This window comes from Colias eurytheme, chromosome 20 (assembly GCF_061535395.1).
Source record: "Colias eurytheme isolate Ceu_HAF_F1 chromosome 20, ilColEury1 Martin Lab GWU primary, whole genome shotgun sequence".
Classification (NCBI taxonomy): Eukaryota; Metazoa; Arthropoda; class Insecta; order Lepidoptera; family Pieridae; genus Colias; species Colias eurytheme.
In genome coordinates, this window is record NC_142999.1 from 32,368 (window position 1) to 51,589 (window position 19,222).

The 19,222-nt window shown below is 34.1% G+C and overlaps 1 protein-coding gene across 1 annotated transcript in view; it reads right to left on the reverse strand.

Moving 5' to 3' along the window:
- The window catches only part of LOC149899413 (uncharacterized), a 32,218-nt gene that overhangs the window by 12,027 nt on the left and 969 nt on the right, over positions 1 to 19,222 (reverse strand). Inside the window, exon 2 of the mRNA XM_090114019.1 lies at positions 8,364 to 8,454. The gene's annotated coding sequence lies outside the window, so the exon portion shown is untranslated. The remainder of the gene's footprint in view (positions 1 to 8,363; positions 8,455 to 19,222) is intronic.

A 19,222-nucleotide genomic window follows, 5' to 3' on the forward strand; every position in this document is an offset into this window, starting at 1 on the left:
TGTCGAGGAAATATATATATATATATATTTTTATAATATATGTATATTTTTGGTGCCGAAAAAGCTCTGGATTGTGGAGACCTAATGCACTACACCCGCAACATACACGGTAAGTGTACAGAAGCAATGAAAGTAGAAATATAAGGAATGAAATAAGTTGTAATTAATTAACAGGAAATAGAAATCATTATTTTTGTTCGGGGTGATAAAAGGCAATAATATAATATTTAATTATACATATTAAAATATTAGATTCGACAAGACTACGGTGGTTCTTTAACCGAAAAACGAACGAGAGAAATAAAGATAGTACCTAATAGATAAATGAAAATACGAGTAAGTACTTAATTCAAGTTAAATTTATTTGCGAACACACACCCGTGAGCCGCATGGGATTTCCTGTCTGTAGCGGCAATTTATTCGACAACCAACGTACTTTTTTTTCTTATTAATACATTTCACGGCGTATATTTTTTAAAATTCTAATATATTTATTATATTTTGGTGTAACTAATAACTATGCGTATCTTAGCTTAGGCTGTATGAGGTTGCTACAACCGGAGGACGGAAGGTGAGATATACGGCATGTCACACGCGATAGCGGCCGACTGGGCTACTGGTAAATGCTTATGTATTAATTGAGATACCGTTACTGAAATATGCACATTAAAATATAGGCAACACATCAAGTATTTCAGAACCTAGAAGCGGATCTCGTATCAATATAACTATTCTGTAAACATGTCTTTTAAAAACAAACAATGTTAGTCACGTTTTGATGAGTCACCACATTCAAAGGATCCGGAAGTTCATCTTAGTCACAATTACTTAAGATTTAAGCCACGTGGTCGCAGAGTCAAAATTGCATTACGGATCATTAGGGTCAATATACACAGTAGGTATACAGTATAAACATTACACAGTACGTATACAGGTCAAAATCGCTCAACTTGGAACTCGTTTTAATGATGTATGGATGTTTGTATGTTTGTAAGGTAGGTACTCTTTCACGAAAAAATTGCTAGACGGATTTGGATGAAACTTCGTGTCAAAGGTTAAACATCAGAATATAATACGTCATGAGATATAGAAATACTTTATTTCGCTCGCGGGTTCGTCTGCGGGCAGCGCTGCAGCGTGTGAAACCCCGCGGTATAATATCTCATAATATTAATCAAACACGGTGAAGAAGCGAGCCCATATCCCACAAGCCATATTCATACATTTACAGGAACTATAGCTACTAGCACACATAGGTTTGGGCTTCGACATAGAGCTCTGTCTGTCTCATGTCTCATGTCTGAAACTATCCTTACTCATTATTATTTATTACAAGTCCCTACTAATACAATTGGAAATGCGGTGCGGTAAAGTGTGTTTGTTTGTTTATCTTTTTTCACGTTGCAACGCGAACGGAGCAAATTTATGATAGGATGAAACATTTAATTACCATCGGAATTTTTTTTGACCACTGAGACGAAGCCGCGTACGTAAGACTAATTTTTTGATAATAAATAAACAGACAATAACGCAAATAACGCAAAACAGGCAATAAATAATTTATAATATAACATTTGATGAATTAAATGGCCTTTATATTGTGAGGTTGGAGGCTATAACTTTATGGTCCTGAATGCAAAATGCACAACGAAGAGAGGATGCATTTTGCCAGGTTTAAAGGTTTAAATGGATAACCACACAATTATTATTTATTATCCCTTTTTAATAACATTTAATTTTTTTTAATATTTTTCGTAGTCCATTAATAATAAAATGCCATTTACGATTTTAAAATTAAAATAATAGAGTAACTACTTACTTATTAATTATCAGCTGACACGAAATCTATGACGCAAACACGTATCAAAACCATTAACTTAACTCATATTAATTAATTATTTCACTCATTGATATAGTTTTTGGAATATTTTTCGATTAGAACCAGAAGTTGAAATGTAGCAACACGTGCGACCACGGTGAGGGTTGGAGACCAACTGAGTGATCTTCATCTTCATTCTTCATTTAGATTAGCATCATCATTGTATTTCTAACTGCATGTTTACTGACTGTGCAACTGGAACGATGCGATTCCCTATGAGATAATATGTTGTATCGATATGAGATTGTGATTCCTTTAAATTCGAATACAAAACATAATTAACTACTTACTTGAAATGATTTGAATACCTATAGTTACTTTTCTGATTAAATTGAAATTACAAATGGTAAGATACCAAATAAAAGGTGTAAATTCATTTATTTCCATCATACTTTATTTTAATCACTGGACAAATTTAAGGTGTAATACTGGCATATTTTTCTATGGTGAGTCTGCTATGTTTTTAGGTGCAAAAGTTGTTTCAGTAAAATTCGTCATAATGATGGACATACTAAAATCACAACATCGATAGAAAGAGAGATAGAATATGTACGTACGGTTCTATGAATGATGGATAGCACTATCACCAGAATTAGAATTATTCTTTTAGTAGATACTGAAAAGTTTAACTAATTTTTACGTTATATACATGTATATGACATACAATATTAGTTATATTTAGGTAATTAAAGAATAGTGCTGTATTTATAAGATTATATTTTATTGTCTTTTAATGTGTTTAATACTGTTTATGTAGTATAATGTTCTTTAATTATCCGCGACTCGCGAGCATAACGTAAATCATGTCTTAGCTCTTAATATGACCGCGATCCATCGCACAGTGAGTACACACAAACAGAAAGTAATCTAAAACCTTTTAGCGGTGTTCTATATCCACTGCTGGGGGCTGTTGCGCTCTGAACTACGCCTCTAACCGCGGCAGCGATGTACACTCAAGTGATATTCCGCAATTCTCAAGAGGATGTCAAGTGGATTCGGATATTATCGATGCAATGCAGTCATTTAGATAAAAATATACCCTGATAATGATATTATAACTAAATTTGTTGTTAGATTATTTTCGTGTAGTAATCTTCTTTCATACGATTAGATTAGGTACTCCAATAAAGAAAAGCGCAGATATTATTTAAAAATGAAGAATTGATACAAGATTGATTCACATTGAGACCGCGGTCCGCGACGGATGCATTTAATTGTCACTGGTCACAATCAATTTCAAAAATTTAGATCTGTCTAATTGAGAAAAACTGTTCTCACACGGCTCCAATAAAAGGAAAAATCGCTTGAAAAATTATTGCTCACGACAAACCCCAAGTGGCTTCTAGTTGTGTTAGCTTTATCGGTTGCATAGAGTTCTCTAGGTCAGGCAAAGTTTGGAAATAGGTCACAATAAATGCTTACGTTTGCTAATTATAATTTGAATATTTTATAGGCGATGTCTTCTCAATCGCGAAATGCAATTTCATTGTTAATGCTGATTAAATATTGAAAGTTTAATATCGCAATGATTCTGCTCGCTCAGCCGGAGCACGCCCGGAGCGACCCATATAACTCGAAGGTTTTAACAGAAATTATCTTCGTTCTGTTTATTATAAAGTCTGTTAAAATGAATTTTGCTTTTAATTTGAAAAATCGTAGCGCGCGCCGTCGCGAGAACTAAAAGAAAATATCTCTACAATAATATTATAACTACCGACTGATTAACTGCGTCACTGTTTCACAAAAAAAAATTAAAATGCCCGATGCCGTCTTGCGTGGTTAAATGGTGTCGCAACAGTACAGTTTTAAATAACAAAACACAGGAGATTACATTCCACAGGGAAGCAAGTTATTTCTTTTATGTTTTAATGACAAAATTAGTACGGCAAAATTTACAGAAAAAAATACAGCCGCCATTGTCATCATGACATCTGTTGCTATAGTGTTGCCATTATTTCAAAATTTCATTCTCCCAAAAGTCGGCGAGTTGATGTAAAGTTAATTAATTTTAAAATTACGATAAAATAATTTCATACAAAATACAAATTTGTTTTTGCATTTTCTTTTCACAAAAACATGTATACTATGCTAACCCTTATATAACAACCATATTAAAAAAAAATATCACAGCCAATTAATACTGTCTACGACATCTGTTAATTTGGAAATTTCAAGTGTATGTATACTGAAATCATATGAACTATGAAGCATGTTTCCTATTTGTTTGGTTATAAACTGACATTTTATTTATTTTATTTTAATAATAATTAAGGAGACATTACCTCTCCTCCCCCCAATATTGGTTGAACAAGTTTTCATACATTTTCCTTTGATTTCGCGTCCAGTGGTTGATTCGTCAAAGCTAAATAATACCTAATTGTATTTATGCATAGGTTCTAATAGTTAGAGTACACATAAAAAGTATAACAAATTTAAAAATAAAAATAGTAAAGTGTGGGGTAATTTTATTGCAGCAGCCGACGTTAAAAAGGAAGTACTTATAAATGTAGATATAATGTTTGAAATGTCCCCATTTTTTATTTATAAGTAGATATAAGTACACGTCTATTTACAAACAAAGTATAATGAAAAAAAATAACGGAGTTTAGTAGAGCTAATAAAAAAATATATTATAATATGCAACTTTTATATAAAAAAATCGATTAAATTTGTGATTAAATTCAATATCATTAGAACATTTGTCACAAATAATATGAATTTCCTGAAATTGCCAAAATTCCAATAAGTGTCGTGAGGCTGTGTCACACAATGGGAAGTCATTTGATAATAATTAATTATACTCATTAGCAATTTCTGTGGAAAAGTGAACGTAACCCAAATACTAAGCGTTTCGCTGAAAGTGCACAGAAACAGGTCAACGGTGAGTCAGCGCGATGATTTTTAGACAAGCACTAGTGTGATAGTGTCAACTGTCACCTGAGGACTAGCCACTGCAGCGGCTTGACCATTTTTATGTGTTTTTAACATTAGATGCAGTCTTGAAACTAAACTAAACTAAAACAGGCTAATATTTAATTTCAAATGCTCTTCACCAAACCACAGTTGACAGATATAATATATACGTACATACAGTTAGGAAACTAAGCCCCTGCGATGAAATTATGACGTTTGCACTGTTATAGCTATAGGGCTGTTACCTTTTTGATATTTAACCGACTTCAAAAATAAAGGAGGAGGTTATCAATTCGGCCTGTATATTTCTGTTTGCTTTTTTTTCCACAGTCGATTTTGTGGTAATTTTGAGATTAAAACTCGTTAAAATACAAAAATGGTGTAGCCTAAATATGAATTTACAAAAAGAAACAATCCGAATTAATACACCTTGTAAAAGTAAATACCTACGTTTTTATCAGTGCTATATTTCGAAATCTTGTTTTGTTATGGACGCCGAAGGTTATATTTTAATGTACCTGAATTATTTATAATGCTTGATATTTGTATTATACATATATTCAATAATTCTTTTAAACCAGAATTTACAATACTTGTATGTAGGTATACCTACTAAATTATTTTTAAAACGATAAATTAAATTAAATAAAAAAACACAAAATATGCAGAAATAAATTAAATCTATTATTATACGAGCATAGAACCTCCACCTTTTTGTTTTAGGATGAAAAAGAAAATAGTTTGACAGGCTTAGTGCTTGATAAAGTGGTGACGTCACGTATCGATAAAAATACAATAATTATAATTTCAACCTTTATGACGTATTTATGTTTTAACATTTTTGTGAAATATATTATTTCAGTTTAATTTGAACACGTGCTTGTAGATAAGTTGATTTCGGCGATCATTTTAAAAATGCCACGTACTAATTGCGCAGTATTCGGCTGCTTGAATTCAACTATACCAATTATACCACCAGATGATTTTGTTTAATGAGAGAACACATAATCTGTAAAGTGGCTGAATTAATTAACAACAAATTAAACATAATCAGTTACTTAAAAAAACTGTTCATAAGATTGAGAATATTTTACCCTATAAAATTAAACAATAAATTCCGAATTAGTCGTAGTAGACGTAAGTATTTCTCAGTAAATAATTTGTATTTTTTTTTTCGAATAAAGGCATATTTATGTAATGGTTATTTTAATATCTATACATAATATAATAAAATCGTAGGAAAGTTTAAACTGTAGATTGAATATTTTTTTAAAAGAATACTTGGGACAATAGATACCGAAGCCAAAAATATAACAATCGATTTTAATTTAACGTGAAGTCATTGACGTCACTTTTCTATACTATGTATCTTTGTCATTCAAAATCTGTGGATGTGTCACCCGCCACTATCGATCCCCCTGAATACCCTTATGATTCTCGTAAACACGCTTGCTTGTGTGCGTGTGCCATTTCGAACGTTTTGTATGAAGTTTCCTTACTGTATGTATCTGTATATTGTGACCAAACATAAGAAAATATTTTCTTATCTATTTCGTAATCCAGTGAGCTGAATGATGGATAAGCATCATGTACTTTATCAACTCACGATGATGACTATTTTAGTTATCTATCAGATAGATCTAGAATCCTAAATTCATACTAATTAAGAAGCAACTATTTAGTAATCTATTTATCTATGCTTATACTGTAAAATATAACCTACCTTGGCGTTGTAAGCAAGCAACGGCAGAGGATTGAGAGGATTTTTGTACCAAAACTACGAACAGTATGTAGCCATACTGCTTATAACTTAGATTACTCCATATAACTCAGATTTTCCACAGATACCAAGCAGCACAATCTATTACTGGTAAAAACATTCACCATTTAAAAATCCTTAATTGTTATAATGCTGAGTTACTTTTGTGTCGATCCAGTTCTGCTATTTCTTAGTAGAAATCGCAGTACTTTATTTATTGACCTTGAACTTGAGACCTCTAGATGTGTCCGATAAACACTAACTCCCAATAAGTTATCGCCTAAGCACGCCAATGTTTTTTAAACCTACGAGTAGTTTGACTTCCTTCAAACGCTAACATTTATATTTTACTAGCTTTCCGCCCGCGGCTTCGCCCGCGTTTTCAAAGAAAAACCCGTTCCCGTAAGATTTCCGGGATAAAACCTATCCTATGTCCTTTCTCGAGTATCAAAATATCTCTATACCAAATTTCATGCAAATTGGTTCAGTAGTTAAGGCGTGATTGAGTAACAGACAGACAGACAGAGTTACTTTCGCTATTAATATTAGTATGGATTTATCACTTTTGAATCGCCATATTAACATAGTTATTAGTTACATAATTTACCACCATTTCCACAAGTCCAATGGAGCAGTTCAAATTTTGTAATATACCTTGCAATTAAATACCTCAATTTGTAATAGTTGATGTAATACCACACCCCGGACACTCCATACAAAATTATCGTTTTGACAGTCACACTGTACAGACTGCAAATGTGTGTGTTTTTGGCTCTTTATGGTTGGCACATTTTTGACTAGCGTAAAAAAAATTCGCGTTTTCTGATGAAATACATTTATTTATTTATTTATTTATTTATTTATTTACGGCATACGCCAAACCATACATATATTAAACTTAATTCTAAACTTATCACTATGTTCTTAGTTCTAGGTACCTCTTACATTCTTCACCTATCATTCCCATCCCTGACACAAACAAATCATATACTGGTGCAGAATTGAGGAATGAGTTCAGCAGTGAAAGCATGCGAGGCACCGGAGACTGCTGGCGTTGAACCGTGCGTGTGCGCCAAGCAGCTAACAGTCGGTTACATCCGTTAACAGCACAATATCTAACCATTTTCTACGATTATTTTTCCGACCCAAATATCGACCAATAGAATTGCACCATTCGACGTCACGTGGTACAACCTACATGGTATTATACTGATAATTTTTTGAAAATTTTCTCTGGTCGTTGACGTCAAACTGACAGGTTCAATTCAATTGTGAAATTATTGGCCGACATTTGGGACGGAAAAATAATCTCCCGAATACCACACGAGCTTCAAAATTATCTGGCATTTCCCTCAAGGTTCCCTGCAAACAAATAAAGTCGTCAAGTTTTTCAGGAAAAATCACTCGCGCTTCGCGCTCGTGATTTTATAACCTTGACTAAAAACTTGACTCCTTCATTTGTTTGCAACGAACCTATCGGAAAATACCCGATAATTTTGAAGCTCTTGTGGTATTATAAGTGAAAAACGATAATCACAAATCCTAAATAATAAAATTACTTTAAGTCAATTTAATTAATGTTGTCAATCTTCGTTGCGTATCGTCCCTGTAGAAAAATGTGGACCATTTTTAGACTGACCGTGTGGGGTGCCGGGTGAGGTAAGTGTTTAATTTTGGCGGGAGGCGGAGAGTGTCCGTTCTGTAGCGTTTAGCTACTATTATGTATTCTGTGGTAATACCATAGACAAATATACTATGAGTACGGCATGTAGAGTATTGTGTGTGCAGTGCTGTGGTGCAGTGTGTACTGACCAGCGGTCGGCGAGCGTGGCGGGCTCGGGCCAGGCCTCCCGCAGCAGGGTGAGCGCCTCGCGCAGCGCCGGAGACGCCTGCCGCACACCACCTGCGCACAACAAGCATTACATGTACTAGCTGTAACAGCTCACGAGCTGCTAGCGGGCATCACCACCGCCCATAGGCTTTTGCAAGTTAGGGCTCGAAAGAAGTTGCGGACATTTTTTGAGACTTTTTTTTCATTCGCATATTACCTATATGATACCGACAACGACCTACAATGAAAAGAAAGTGATCTTGTGGAGTGTGAAATAACATTTATTGGTTCAGTTTGTCAAGAGTAATCTCTTGACCACAAAAGATAATATATTTATAATAGCCACTATAATTCGATATATTTTGTATGGATAGATTTCACGTATATTTTATTCCGCCGGGGGTCATTGCGCTCTCTCAACTGGGTCAAAATCGGTATAATTGCACTCGACACACATACATGTGTTGTATATCCATTTATAGCTGTTGTCATGGCAACGCGTATACAAGCAAACACGCCGAACACGGCAACTTGGAAATTTTTAATAGTAGAGAAATATAAGTTCATAACTGTATAACGCCTTCCGTTCGCACGTTCGGGGCTGCAAAACTAAAAGATCCAGAAATTGTGCGGTCATGTTAGCTAAGAGCAAAGTGAATATTAAATTCTTCGTAGGCTTCGTAATCTTAAGTAACTGTTCCAACTATTTTCTAATTGAGCGTATTTAAGTATATTTGATTAAAATTGTAAACTTTCGCATTTTAAATACCTATGTATTAGTAAGGATTGAAAAATATTATACCTAAAGTATATTTCGTCAAAAACAAAACAGACTTCTTCGGAAAACATATTAATTTAATTTAAATACATAATATTCCCACAAGCTATCATAATGTTATTTTTCTCTTTCGCCAGAAAGTAGAGATTTGTATGGATTGCCTTACCCTATCTCAACATTGTACTAGAATTCTACTTCTATTAGTACCTAAATGTGCCTACATAAAGCTAGGAGGAGGTAGAGAACAGTTGTAGAGTCAAGAATGTCTAATGTCAATATTATTATATGATGCAATCTATAGTCCTTTCCACCTAAGATGATTTCTGTGACACATCGATTTTTGACACGTGTAGAGATGTCGGTTACTGAAATCGTATCAATTGTTTCCGATAATCGATAATATTCTATATGGAAATGAAATCGATTTGAATAAAGCACCAAAATTAGTTTTTTCGGCATTTCGCCAACAATTAACTAAGGAAACTTAGCAAACAACAGCAACAAAAAGTCAACAATAACAATTAGTAAAAATAACAGAATACCACGTAAAGTATCAATATAAAAATGCAACTTGTATACAAGGCTGACGTACTCGTACAGACGATTGACTCGATTGACAAACGATCACAAGATGGGCGCCGATTATATGATTTTCCAACTCTATGATTTTTCAACGATCCATTTCATGTACACGAATTACGTAGATATTATATTTTTGTGTTATTTTATTTTATTTTTCATTATATTAAACTAAACAATACTGTTTTTGATTTATAAGCTTAAGATGCTTCATTTTTATATTTTTGGTAATAATGCCGCCATAAAATAAAAATATTATGCACTAAAATTATTTTGACTTTTTAAACATAAAATACGTAATTCGGAACACGATGAAGTGTCACAGGAATCATCCTAAATGAAAAGGACTATAGTATTAACACTTTACCGAGCCGCCAGCGATTAACTTGGAGCCAAACGTGTTCCACTCGTGACTCACAAACTGCTAAACATTTATTTATTCTACAATGCGATTAAACGCTGAATAATTACAGGGTTGACAGCGTTATTATTAATACCTACATATTTCTTAGAAATATCAAATATGTACCTGTAGAACTGTAGATATTTCCTCGTTGAATGTTGATGAATATTTAATTCAGTATTCACAAAGATACTTGCGTTTCTATTCTAACAACAATGGGACCGACCGTGGAAATAGAGGAGGAATAAAGGATTTAAGGATAACTCATTTCTGTGTCAACAACTTGTGCTCAATGAGTATGAGAAGTGTGATCCGCACAATCGTGATCAGAACAGACCTTTTTAGCAGAAATTAAAGCACTAAGATTAGGATCGGCACTGGGCAGCCCTGTAAAGGCGCCGAATGGTGTTCGTGTGAGTGTCAGTGCGAATGGCGTGAGGTTTGAGGTCAGCGCTGGGCCTTCTCGCGACCTCTGGGCGCCGCGCGCCGACTGTGCGGGCTCCACGAAGTAGCCGTACGGCTTTAGGCATACACTCTGTATAATTAATTATAATAGCTAAATACATACCAGCTCCCATGTCAAATTTTTAGAATTATGTGAGAATATAAAATAATATATAAGGGGAGAATTTGGATTGGAATTCACGCAATATATTATTACCTAACAGTCATCCAGTAGGTAGTCAGCTGTAGTCGACACGACAAAGTGAAAGACGCGATTCAACTCGGTCAGATTAATATTATCTGTATTATATAGTTTCTATTGACTTGAATGATTCATGATATATAATATATTATAAAGGTCAGTGGACAACTGCTACTGTATTATAGCGTATCAGATGTACATGTAAGCTATTTCCCAGTGATGGCGACCAGCGCTGAACGACGGTCTATGGCCGCCATTTGCGTATTATGCGGCTTTGGGATAGAAAATGAGCCGATAAAGCTTAGTTAATGAGCAAATTGGATTTAATACGTTTACCTAACGCGGTGGAATTGTGTCTTAAATTTTAGTTTATGTATTACGATCTTTCATATAATTGACCTTTATTTATGTGGCCCATAATATTTAATTAGCTTTACATGCTTAGAGACTTTAAAAGTACACAGAATGTTAATTAATAATTAATCTTCTTACATATTGTGTGAAACCATAAAAAGTTAATAGTCATAAATTACATAAATTTTTCAAGGAAAGCACATTTCTGATTAAAATGCGAAACTGCTTTCACCTTATCACAGGGAATGGGGCTAGTGTCCATCGTGCACCGGTAGGTACACTAAAGGTGGAACAAAAGGCACAAAGCCCACTCGATGAGGCAGACTCGACCTTCGCATTTGGAGGGCTCACTGAGCTTAGTCATAGCTCATTATGCTAAAGAAATTTGTGAAAAAAGTTCCTAGCCACGGCGCGGCGGTAGATATCTACCTGCCCTGTGTAAAGGCACAGAATAGGTAATAGCCAATAGGTAACTATAGTAACAGTTGCAGTGGTAAAGGGTATAATATAATTCACATTATTACAAAGATTATTATATTTATGTCATGTTGTTTGAATATTATCTAATCTCTATCTCTATTTAATATACCTATTTATAAAAAATAAATTCCTATTTCCCTTAGTCACAGCATCACCCGTGAACGGCTGGACCAATTTAGATAATTCTTATTTTGATGTGTTTGTCAGTGTCAGGACTAAGATCTTATGAAAGAAGAACTCAAGAAACCTGTGCCAATAAAATTAAGAAAATGCGAAAACATAACGCGCGGCCATGAAAACTTCACGGGTTTAACAATTTGCGCGAAGACACTGGGACAATGTCTGTCGGCTCAGCTAGTTTAGTGTACACATATAGGTAAAGTAGGTAAACCACCTATAAAGTAGGCACCACTGTGATAGAAAATATGAACTAGGTATATATTATTTTAATAAAAGTGAAAAAAAAATATATGTATTGAATAAAAGTGTTTTTGTTGTTGTGTGTGTTCTAATGTAGTCTACAGTATCAAAAAAATATTTAAAAAGTATTACTAGTACCCAAGTCCCAACTTACCTAACTATTAAAAAGCAGATTTGAAAAAGAAAACATATAAAAGTTGCGGTGGTGACAGGTGTACTAGTCTTTATACCTTGCTAATTGCTATATTTAAATAATATACATAGATAATTTATAATATTAGTGTAGTTAGATGAAAGAATATTTACCTATATTTTAAAATAACCAACAACATGAATATGTAAACTAAACCGATATACCTATGACGTGAACTAGATTACGGTAAAACTATTTTTCTCACAAGTTGTTGACGCCAGCTTTGTTACTCGAAGGCCGGAATGTTTGTCTCGTTCGGGAATTCGTACACGACCAACATGAATATTATGTAATGTTGCTTGGTAAGTTACTAATAAATACAATTATTAATGTTATCTATTTTATCATGGACCATTCTCTTACCTTTAAACTATTTTACTATAACTTATACCTACCCTGGGGCCTAAGCATTAGACATCTTTCTCAAAATAGTATGTACTTTCTGTCTGTGCTAGGATCTCCTATTATTTTTTGTTATTATATTAAATAGAAGGACAAGCGAAGCCACGGCCAGCAACGTAGCCAAATGTAAAGCTCGCAAATGTGTGACCGATGAATAAGGCGATTATCAAAGTAATGAACTAAAGCTGCGCTCTCGGAGCAATTAAGATGTGAATCAGTTGAGCGTCGCGGTTCAGTGCAGCTTCCTGCCGCCGCTACGCTCGCCAGGGCTCAGACTCCATCCGCCATCTCATCGCAACTCACCCATGACCAGTGTTATAAGACCTTAGATGTTAGTATGGAAATATTATGTTGATTATTTTTCCGACCCCAATATCGACCAAAAGAATTGCACCATTCGACGTCACGTGGTACCTACATGGTATTATACTGATAATTTTTTGAAAATTTTCTCTGGTCGTTGACGTCAAACTGACAGGTTGAATTCAATTGTGAAATTATTGGCCGACATTTGGGACGGAAAAATAATCCCCCGAATACCACACGAGCTTCAAAATTATCTGGCATTTCCCTCAAGGTTCCCTGCAAACAAATAAAGTCGTCAAGTTTTTAAGGAAAAATCACTAGCGCTTCGCGCTCGTGATTTTTTAACCTTGACTAAAAACTTGACTCCTTCATTTGTTTGCAACGAACCTATCAGAAAATGCCCGATAATTTTGAAGCTCTTGTGGTATTATAAGTGATAACTGACATCTTTTTAAACTTGAAAAAAATATTGAATAATAAATAATTTAGTCCCTATGCATATATCTGTCGTGGTCATATCGTAGATTTGATCATTTCATGATATGAGTGGCCATTTCACGAAATGGTCGCATTTCATGAAATGGCCAACATGGTTTGATCAGATCGTTAAATCGTCAACGTTTCACGATATGGTCATCCACATTTGGCCAGATCGTATAAAATATATAAAGTCCATAAAACATTAAATAATTCTGAATATTTTTAGAACTTGTTTATTGTCATATAAGTTAGTGCCACGGCAGTGGCCGGCGACTGCCAGAAGCGAATGGTTTTTGCAATAGAAAACATTTAGGTTAGGTTAGGTTAGACTTTAATAAAGAACGCACGAGCCGAGCGAGCAAAGCGAGCGTGCCGCGGCAGCGGCCGGCGAGTGCCAGAAGCGGATCGCTTTTTAAAAAACAAACAATTATAATACTTTAGTAAAAATGCGTCTTAAATTATTTTAAGACGCATTTTTTCTTCAATACATATAAGATATCCACATTTTCCATAGTACTCGAACCGTCGTAAATTCTTTGCTATGACTTTCTTCATATTGTTATTAAACGAATTATGAAGTTTTTAACTGCAAATAATTAAATTTTCGCCAGCGGCCGCCATCTTATCACATAAACACAGAGCTTGCAGCGCCTCTACCAATGATTAATGTAACTATTTTACGATATGATCAAATAATTTTGATCATTTCATGAAAAAACCGCGCGTTTAGTTGGCCATATCGTGAAACGATTTCTTATCATTGATCTGCTCAAGCCACATCATGATGTGGCCAAACTAAATTGGCCATTTCACGAAATGCGACCATTTCGTGAAATGGCCAATCATATCATGAAATGACCAAATTTACGATATGGCCACGACATATCCATACTAATATTATAAATGCGAAAGTAACTCTGTCTGTCTGTCTGTTACTCAATCACGCCTTAACTAGGTACTGAACCAATTTGCATGAAATTTGGAATAGAGATATTTTGATACCCGAGAAAGGACATAGGCTACTTTTTACCCCGGGACATAGGATAGGTTTTTTCCCGGAAATCCCACGGGAACGGAAACTATGTGGGTTTTTCTTTGAAAACGCGGATGAAGCCGCGGGCGGAAAGCTAGTGAATAATAAATATGTCCCGAATTGATGATAACCTACTCCTTTTTTAAAGTCGGTTAAAAATAATAGAGCAACCAATTTTCAATAGATTAAACAAAGTGAAAATATGTTACAAACATAACTAAGTTGTTGTGAGCGGGCGGCCCTACCCGCCGCCTCCCGCATTGCAACGCAAATATAGCTCTGGGGGTGACTCACATCCAGCGCCCAGCGCCCAGCGCGCCACAGATTTCAGATTTCTTTTTATGGCCTTACATTTCTAGTCTAATAGTGGAAATAGACAGTTCGAATGTACCTACGACGGTGGACGATGGATACGTACGATACGTACCTACGTGAGATTTTGTATGAGTGTTTCTATTTTTTTTCGTGCCATGGTATTCTATATAAATTTTAAAATAAAAAAGACAAACGCAATATTTTTTTTTTCATGCAAACGAAGTTATCAGCATCATCTTTATTTATTTCGCGGTTTCACCCGCGTTCGTTCAGCTCCGCTTCTGTTGGTCTTAGCGTAATAATATGTATAGCCTAGCCTTCCTCGATATCTAACACCGAAATAATTTTTCAAATCGGACCAGTAGTTCCTGAGATTAGCGCGTTCAAACAAACAAACAAAAAACTCTTCAGCTTTATAATATTAGTATAGATTAAACAATTAACATGCACAAAATTCATTATGCCTAGAGCTTCTAAATAATATATTTAATCATCACACATAACATACCTTAATACTGCAGGAAGTGATTTAAATTTGTTTTTCTTTCTTTTTATATAAATTTGTTTTTGAATAATTATGTATAACCTGTACAAGATCATTAGTGAATATGAAGTAATTTATAGAATCAATAATAATTAGTACGAGAGGCGAGCCGCGAGAGCACCGACGCGACGGCCGCGGAGGCTTGGTTGCTTGGTTTAAAAATAATAATATCACTTTAATTTTATACTAGCTTTAGCTCCGATTCTCAGCCGACAATGTATCCAATTTATATAAAGAGTTTGAGATAATCCATAATACATCCCGGTCAAATTAGACATTTAAAATATGGTAATCAATAATCGAAGCATTTTTAAATTTGTTTTTGTTATAGCAGCCCCAGCTCTCCATCAACATTCGGAAAGCCAAATCTGAATTATTGTTATTTGATCACTATTTTTAGGTCTAGTTCGACCGGGCTGATACTCACATTATCTTTTTGCCAAAATTTATAGTTTTTGGGTGAAACCTAACATAAGTGTTTAGGATTCCTAGTACTGATAGACGATCTACGTGACAAAAGAACTAGGTAGCGTCTAAAAAATAAACCCGTAGAGTGGTTAATAACTTGATTATAATGCAAATGAGACCCCCATGACTATGGATTCTAGATTATTAGAATTCTTATGAATATTCAACGAATGAAAAGTTTGTATAATTCACCTTAGTATGCGTTTGAAATGTATTTTTTTTTTTGTTATTAGTAAAAATATCAAGGTAGAGCCCTAATTATAAATGCTATCAAAATCGCGAAGGCTTAAAAATCTAATAAATTTTAAGCAATTTATGGTAGCAAAGGCAGAAATAAAAATCTAATTTAATAATTAGGAGTTCTCTATTGTTGGTGATTTAAAAAAAAGTTAAGTAACGCCAATGCGCCTATGCTTTGGTATTTTATTTTTAATCCGTTGTGATGAGTTACTATTGCAGTTTTTCTAATAAAACCTTCATGAAAACCTTTATGAAAGTTCCGTTTAAAATACACTGAAAAATATTCTCTTATGATGAATCGGTTACATTCAAACACGTGAAGCAATTTAAAAGCTTGATATAAAGAAACAAATCCTACTTTAGCGGCAGGATACACGTCGCCATCAGCCGAGAACTGCGCGGTGTTATCGCGGTGGAAGCATATTAGCTCTTATCGGCAGGTAATTCACGACTCGACAAAAAAATTTTCGTTCTTTGTCCTAAAGTTTATACTATTATTTTCCAGTTAGTTATGCACAAAAACGAAAAGAAAATACCTTTTTTCGGTATAAAGTTTGCTTTTGTGATAGTTATAATAATAATACAAATTTTTCAATTTTTTCATAAATTTTAATTTTTAAAAAAAACCGTGCGGTGAGAGTGGGATATTAACGTTTACACTGTGCCGCTAGATGGCACCCGAGTGATAAACAACCATCAGGTATTATTTACAAGCCCAGAATAACTTAAAATGTCGTCACGAAAGTGCAAATACGATGCTGATGCATTTTGTTTTATATGTGGTCAATTTATTAAAGTTCGAGACGTGAAATATGAACTAAAGACATCTCACGTTCTCTGTGAAGCCTATGAAGCATATTTTGACTGTCCTGTACGGAATCAAGATAAGCCATGGGCTCCACATGTTGCTTGTAGATATTGTAAAAGGTGTTTGGAAGGTAAGGCAAATTCCAATTACAAATTTTAAGGCCATGGGCTGCAGGATGTCATTAAAAGTGCATATGCTGCATGCTCATTTGGATAAATTTAAAAACAATATGGGAGCCTATTCCGCAGAGCAAAGAGAACGTTTCCATCAGGACATCATGAATTTTGTACAACGCTATCAAGGCCAATACAATGAAAACATGATGGGCGACTATATTTGGGGTTTATAGAGAGAAAGTAGCTATGAACATAAAAGAAAAAGAAAAAGTGTGCACTTTTAAGTTATTTTCCACTTCTCTGTAAGCTAATTTGATAGTAAAACTTAATAAAAATAATAAACATTTTTATTTCAATAGTTTTATTTTCAATAAAAAATTAAAATCCGAGATTTTTAAAAATTTCCTTCAATCAGTCTTCTAAGCACAAAAGCAAAGTTTTTCATGCCATATATTTTTTTTCCGTCTAATTACGACCTAAACTACGAAATTTAATGCTTTGCAATCAAAGTCAAATTTCATGGTGACCCGTTGTAATCGATCCGTTCACGTGTGATCGTAAGTTACATCAATCCGCGTTTAATGCACTCAAATATTAAGTCATCAATTTTATTTGATCTGTAAGTAATAATAATCTATTGCTTATAAAATTATACAATAAATGCCCATCAAAACCCGAAGACCTTAGATCATGATCTAAGCCGAAGACAGACCAACTATGGATTTTCTTGCCGGTTCTTATACAGGGTGAAAGGTAAGACGTTTGACGAATTTAGACAGGAGCTTCTACTCATGAAACTGAACAACTTTTGTTCGACAACTTTGCTGAATTCGTAAAATAAAAATTGGACTTTGTAAGGAAACTTCGCTAATCAGCTGACCGATTTCCATACAAAGTCCAAATTTTTTTCTACGAATTCAGCAAATTTGTAGAAAAAAAGTTGTTCAGTTTCATGAGTAGAAGCTCCTGTCTAAATTCGTCTGACGTCTTACCTTTCACGTGGTATAAAATATTTTCCGAATCGATGGTAAATAGTAAAACAAGAGTAAAACCATGTCATGATGATTTAAAAGTGGTTCTAGAAAAAATCTAACTGAATAAACAAATGGAATCGCCTTAACTACATACATTTTTTCAAAAGAATACTGAGAAATTTTAAATTGAATGATAGTTAATTATAAACGTGATCGTTTAATTGCACTCTTGTTTATTAATTAATGAACTAGCTATAATGAAGTACAAGAATATAAGGCTATAGATGGGCTGAATATTCGTTTTATATTCGGTATTCGGCATATTCGGCAGCTTTGTCGAATATTCGTCTAAATCCCCTTTCAGCAAAGTTTTTACTGTTAAGTAGACCCTGTATTATCATGATTTGAGTGAACAGTGTACTACAGTGTAATAAGGTTAGTATTTTAGAGTATAGCTTTCTGATTTTGTCGTCACTTAAGCTTTATTTTCCATTAAAGTAGGTTGGTAAAAAGATAATAATATAATGCAAAATATAGATATTTTATTATATATATATACAAAATATTCGGGTCGGTTAAAAGTTTTACCGAATATTCGGCCGAATGTTCGTATTCGGTGAAACCCATGTTCGGCCCATCTCTAATAGGAAGTGACAGATGACCTTTAGTTCTGACACAAAAAGCATCTACATTTTTTCACGACTCGAAGACTCGCGATATTATTGCATGAAACTTCGCAATTAAAAGATAAGTAATAAATAGTTATTTTCCTTGCAATCTTTCGTAGCGGGCAATGAAAAAGATGATGGTTCATTTTGTTTAATATACTTCGACCCGAATTGGATAATAAAGGAACTACAGACTGGAATTTCATTTTATTTGATAATATAATAAATGGTGATATCTCAATTTTCTATCACTATTATAAAGAAGGATTCAAGATGGAACTTTAATTATCATAATTTTAATGTAGTGTAAGCCAGACCCGGAGGGCTCGAAGCATAGATAATTCCGCTTCCGTATTGCTCATTGGACCACTTTAAAATAATATAAATAAAACCTTGTGCGTTATTTTCTTGTCTTCAGCGGATATCGAATACGCGACCTTATGTTGTTTAATCTTCAATGTGATTAAATTGGGTTTATGTTTAATCTACAAATGTTAATATATAATTAATGTACATAAAGCCTACAGGTATTAGGCAAAAATATGCACATTTAATAATTCTGTAAAGGTAGATTTGAATAGAGCATCACGATTAACGATGTACGGACCTACATATTTAAGAAATGCTATAAAG